This window comes from Colobus angolensis, unplaced genomic scaffold (assembly GCF_000951035.1).
Source record: "Colobus angolensis palliatus isolate OR3802 unplaced genomic scaffold, Cang.pa_1.0 Scaffold330, whole genome shotgun sequence".
Lineage (NCBI taxonomy): Eukaryota > Metazoa > Chordata > Mammalia > Primates > Cercopithecidae > Colobus > Colobus angolensis.
The window spans coordinates 803,012-808,228 of NW_012116600.1; the positions used below are offsets into that span (position 1 = coordinate 803,012).

Genomic DNA, 5,217 nt, shown 5'->3' on the forward strand with positions numbered 1-5,217 from the left:
AGAGCATCTCACCTTCACAGCAAGAGACATCCTTTTAGATAATCCTTAGAACAAGCTAATGCTGAAAAACCTGATGGCATGAAGGAAGAGACCCATGTTGGAAAGGGAATATGGGTTGTTTACTAAGGGAAGAAATGCCAGTATCAGGAGCAACACTCATCTAACAGTGGGAATACTTGTTACATTAACAAGATTTACTGACAGACTCCATCTGTGTCTTCTCACCAAACAAGGTCACTCAGTCAGATACTATGGAGCCTAATGAGGAAAATGCCAAGTCTCTGGAGTGATAATAGAGGTTCACTCTGCTTACGCCTCAGGCACTGGCAATATTTTTAGGTCTGGAAAATAAAGTAAGGCACAGAAAAAGGTCATAATTTTTACCGAGCCAATCCACCTTGAAAAATAAATGTGCAAGTGAGCATATTTAATATTTTTTTTTTACTTTCTTGAAATTGAAGGTTACTTTTCTCTTTTTCAAAGTAGTCCTGAAGGGTTTTAATACTTACCTGAACATCACATTTATATATGGTATTAGGTTAAAGGGTCTGTGCCACAGCTCCTTTATTTTATATCTAAGAAAGGAAATACCTACAAAATGCTAAAGGGTCTTGTTGTTTTTGTGCATGTAATGTATTATTAGCTCTTTCTTTGAGAAAAAGGCCTCACAGAATTTTTCTGTAGCATTAGATATCACAATATTTCTTAAACTTGGGAATTAGATGTTTGGTTTCATGTCTTAGCAGCTGTAATCGCAAAGCTATTAAGTAGCTTTTTTACTTGAGCAAATAGCTTATCATCTCTGAACCTGTGTCTTTAATGGACAAATAATGGATTTAGAATAAATAATAATTGAGATCCCTTAAAATGTAAACACTCTACAGGCTCATTATTTATATATCAAACTTATGTACCTTTTTTTTTTTGTCAGCAGACCTCTTCAAATACCCATTATATATAGCCCTAGTTTGATTCATGTAAACCACATGATATTAGAACATACCTAATTTCCTGGTCTGTTTTTATTATTCCTGCACTTCGTTCAAATGTCATCCACTAATTTGGTATTTCCTATAGATTTATGAAGTCTTAAAGTGTTTTGCTACAGCTTTCTTTATACATTCAAATTTTATTATAGAAATAAAAATAAATTAAAATATTTCCTAGTCTATCAACTACTTCTACTCCTTTTTTTATTTATCAGAAAGGATTCTCTGTTTAAAAACAAAACAAACAAACATACAAACAAAAAAAATCCACTAAGACATGAATGTCACAATCTACACTTTATTTGCTGTACTGAAGTCAAAGATTGCTAAGAGTAACTGACCTTAAACACAATGGGAAGGGAAGCTTTCACAAGGATAAGACCCTGGATATAATCAACATTCACCAAAAACAAATCATGAACTGTAAATTTGCTGACTTATTGTAGTGCAATTGAGTAAAAGCCTCCCCAGAAAATTTAAAATATTTTATTCAACTAATTTTACTAAAAAGCAATTAGGTATTGGTTGCCTTGTTAAGAGAATTAGGAAAGACAATTAGTCTAAGTTAAGGCATTTGACTTTGAGGTACCGTTGATCTAGAACACACCATACAGAGTCCAGAGCTGGTAAAGGTCCATCAGTTAGAAGTGACATAGAAAAGAACAAGACAGAATAAAAGCTCTATGCCATCAGGACTAGAGATTAGTTTGTTAATTGAGAAATCAAATTATGGCAAGGATTAATAATAAAGAAAATGCCTTAAATAGTTCAATTTGTAGCTTTCAAATGCATAAATTTAACTGAAATTCTTTAAAATAAGACCTAGCATTTTCTTTGAGTATAAGCCTGCTGACTGGCATTCTGTTTTTTTAATAAACCACACAAAAATATCTCCTTGCCTCAGTACTACTGAAAAACGATGTGTACCACAGTAACAAATCTCAAAAGGACACTATTTCTAGAGTGTCTCTGCTTACTAAACCAGCTTAAGAACGTTCACACCTTAAGTTACAAATTTTTACAATAATTCCCTCATTCCTTTGTCATCTTGAGGCCTTTTTAAAAATGTAGCATAATAAATATAGTTTTGATATAATTAATTTATAAATTTTACATTTACATAAATCAGCAACTCCAATTTTATTATATAAAAATTTAACACTATATTTATGTCCATGTAAAAATATTATTTCATAATGCATCTCAAAATTCAGTATTTTTTATTAACACACAATAATATGTATTAATACCTAACACATATTTAGGGGGTACAGATGATTTTTGATACACGATACAATCCAAAATGATCACAACAGTCTATTTAGTATATTCATCATCCAATCATTTGTCATTTCTTCATGATGGAAACATTCTAAATATTCTTTTCTAGGTATTTTGAAATATACCATTAACTATAGTCATCCTGTAGTACTATCAAAAACTAGAACTTATTCCTTCCATCTAATTGTGTGTTTGTGCTCATTAACCCACCTCTTTTCAGCCCTATGCTTAGCCTTCCCAGCATCTGGCATCTAGCACTCTACTCTCTACTTTTGTGAAACCAACTTTTGTAGTGCCCACAGATGAGTGAGAGCTTGTGATATTTGTCTTTTTGTGCCTAGCTTATTTTCTTTAACTAAATGACCTCCAGTTCCATCCATGTACCTGCCAATGACAGGATTTTATTTATTTTTTCTTATGGTAGATAGAATTCCATTGTGTATATATACCATGTTTACTTTATTCATTCTGTTGCTGATGGACAGTTAGATTGATTCCATATCTTGGCTGCTGTGAATAGTGCTGCAATAAACAAGTGGGGTACAGCTATCTATTTGATATACTGATTTCTTTTCCTTTGAATAAATAGTGTAAAATTAGATTGCTGGATCCTATTGTAGGGTCTTTTTTTTTTTTTTAGTTTCATGAAAAATTGTCACACTGCTGCTTTCCATAATGGCTAAATTAATTTACATTCCCATCAACAATGTGTAGTAGTTCCCTTTTCTCACAGTCCTTTCCAGCATTTATTTTTTATTTCTTTGATAATAGCCATTCTGAGGTTAGATGATATCACATTGCTGGTTGAACTTGCATTTCCATGATGATTAGTAATGCTGAGCATTTTTTAATGTACCTGTTAGACATTTGTTTGTCTTGTATGTCTTATTTTGAGAAAAGTCTACTCGGATTCTTTCCCCACTTTTTAATGAGTTTATTCATTCTTTTGTGTTGAGTTGAGTTTTTTTCTTTTTTTCCTGAATTCTGAGTATTAGACCCCTGTCAGATTAATAGCTTTTTCTCTCAATCTACAGATTGTTTCTTCACTCTGTTTATTGTTTTCTTTGCTGTCCAGAGCTTTTTAGTTTAATGTAGCCCACTTATCTATTTTTGTAGAGGCATTTTGCCTGTGCTTTTGAAGTCCCGGCCATAAAATCTTTGACTAGACAACTGTCCTAAAGCATTTCCCCTGTTTTTGCCTAGAAGTTTTATAATTTTAGGTCTTATGATTTAAATACTTAGTGTTACTGTGATATATCACACTTATTAATTTGCACATGTTGGAAATATGTTCGTCGTGTACTTCTTTCTGCCTGTGGAGGCCACCGAGGAAGCATTGTTAAAGTCTCTCTTCCCCTTGCCATCATGTCTAAATCAGAGTCTCCTAAACAGCCTGAACATCTGAGGAAGCTCTTCATTGTATGGTTGAGCTTTGAAACAACTGATGAGAGCCTGAAGAGCCATTTTGAGCAATGGGGAATGTTCACGGACTGTGTGGTAATAAGAGATCCAAAAACCAAGCACTCCAGGGGCTTTGGGTTTGTTACATACGCCACTGCGGAAAAGGTGGGTGCAGCCATGAATGCAAGGCCACACAAGGTGGATGGAAGAGTTGTGGAACCAAAGAGACCTTTCTCAAGAGAAGATTCTCAAATATGAGGTGCCCACTTAACTGTGAAAAAGATATTTGCTGTTGGCATTAAAGAAGACACTGAAGAACATCATTGAAGATAATATTTTTGAACTGTATAGAAAAATTAAAGGGATTGAAATCATTACTGACCAAGGCAGTGGCAAGAAAAGGGGCTTTGCCCTTATAAACTTTGATGACCATACCATGCTGGGAATGGCCACAACTATGAAGTTAGGAAAGCCCTGTCAAAGCAAGAGATAGTTAGTGCTCCATTCAGCCAAAGAGGTCAAAGTAGTTCTGGAGGCTTTGATGGTGGTCATGGAGTTGGTTTCAGTGGGACTGACAACTTTGGTTATGGAGGAAACTTCAGTGGTCTTGGTGGTTTTGGTGGCAGCTATAGTGGTGGTGGATATGGTGACAGTGGCGATGCCTCTAATGGATTTGGTAAGGATGCAAGCAATTTTGGGAGTGGTGGAGGTACAATAATTTTGGCAATTACAACAGTAGTTTAAATTTTGAACCCATGAAGGGAGGAAACTTTGAAGGCAGAACTTCTGGCCTCTGTGGTGGTGGAGGCCAATCCTTGTACAAACCATGAAACCAAGGTGACTATGGTGGTTCCAGTAGCAGTAGTAGCTATGGCAGTGGCAGAAGATTGTAACTACTGCCAGGAAACAAAGCTTAGCAGGAGTGAAGAGTCAGATAAGTGACAGGGAAGCTACAGGCTACAACAGATTTGTGAACTCAGCTAAACACAGTGGTAGCAGGGACTAGCTGCTACCAATGGGGAAAAAAATGTTTTAGACAAATACTCATGTGTATGGGCAAAAAACTCGAGGACTGTTTTTGCAATGAATTGTTTAACAGGCTATTTTAGTTTCTGTTCTGTGGAAAGTATAAAGCATTCCAACAAAAGATTTTAATGTAGTTTTTTTTTTTACACCCATGCTGTTGATTGCTAAGTGTAATAGTCTGATCATGATGCTGAATAAATGTGTCTTTTTTTAAATGTGCTGTGTAAAGTTAGTCTACTCTGAAGCCATCCTGGTAAATTTCCCGAAGAGTGTCAAGTTAGAATTCCTTCAGAGTAATGCCAAGTTCTATTTGGAACTTATATACAGTCTGCTTGGGTGGAGAAGCCATTGTCTTCAGAAATCTTGGTGTAGTTGAATGATAGTTACTGTTATGACCTGAAGGTCAGCATTAAAAGGGATCACCCAAGTCACCCAAGCAAAATCATGGAATTATTGGTTGCAAAAATAATTGTGGCCACATCTTATGCAATATATCTAAATTGAATGATGGTACCAGATA

The 5,217-nt window shown here is 35.1% G+C and overlaps 1 pseudogene; it reads left to right on the forward strand.

Moving 5' to 3' along the window:
• The first annotated feature begins 3,635 nt into the window (after positions 1-3,635).
• LOC105518900 lies at positions 3,636-4,415 on the forward strand (annotated as a pseudogene).
• The last annotated feature ends 802 nt before the right edge of the window (positions 4,416-5,217 follow it).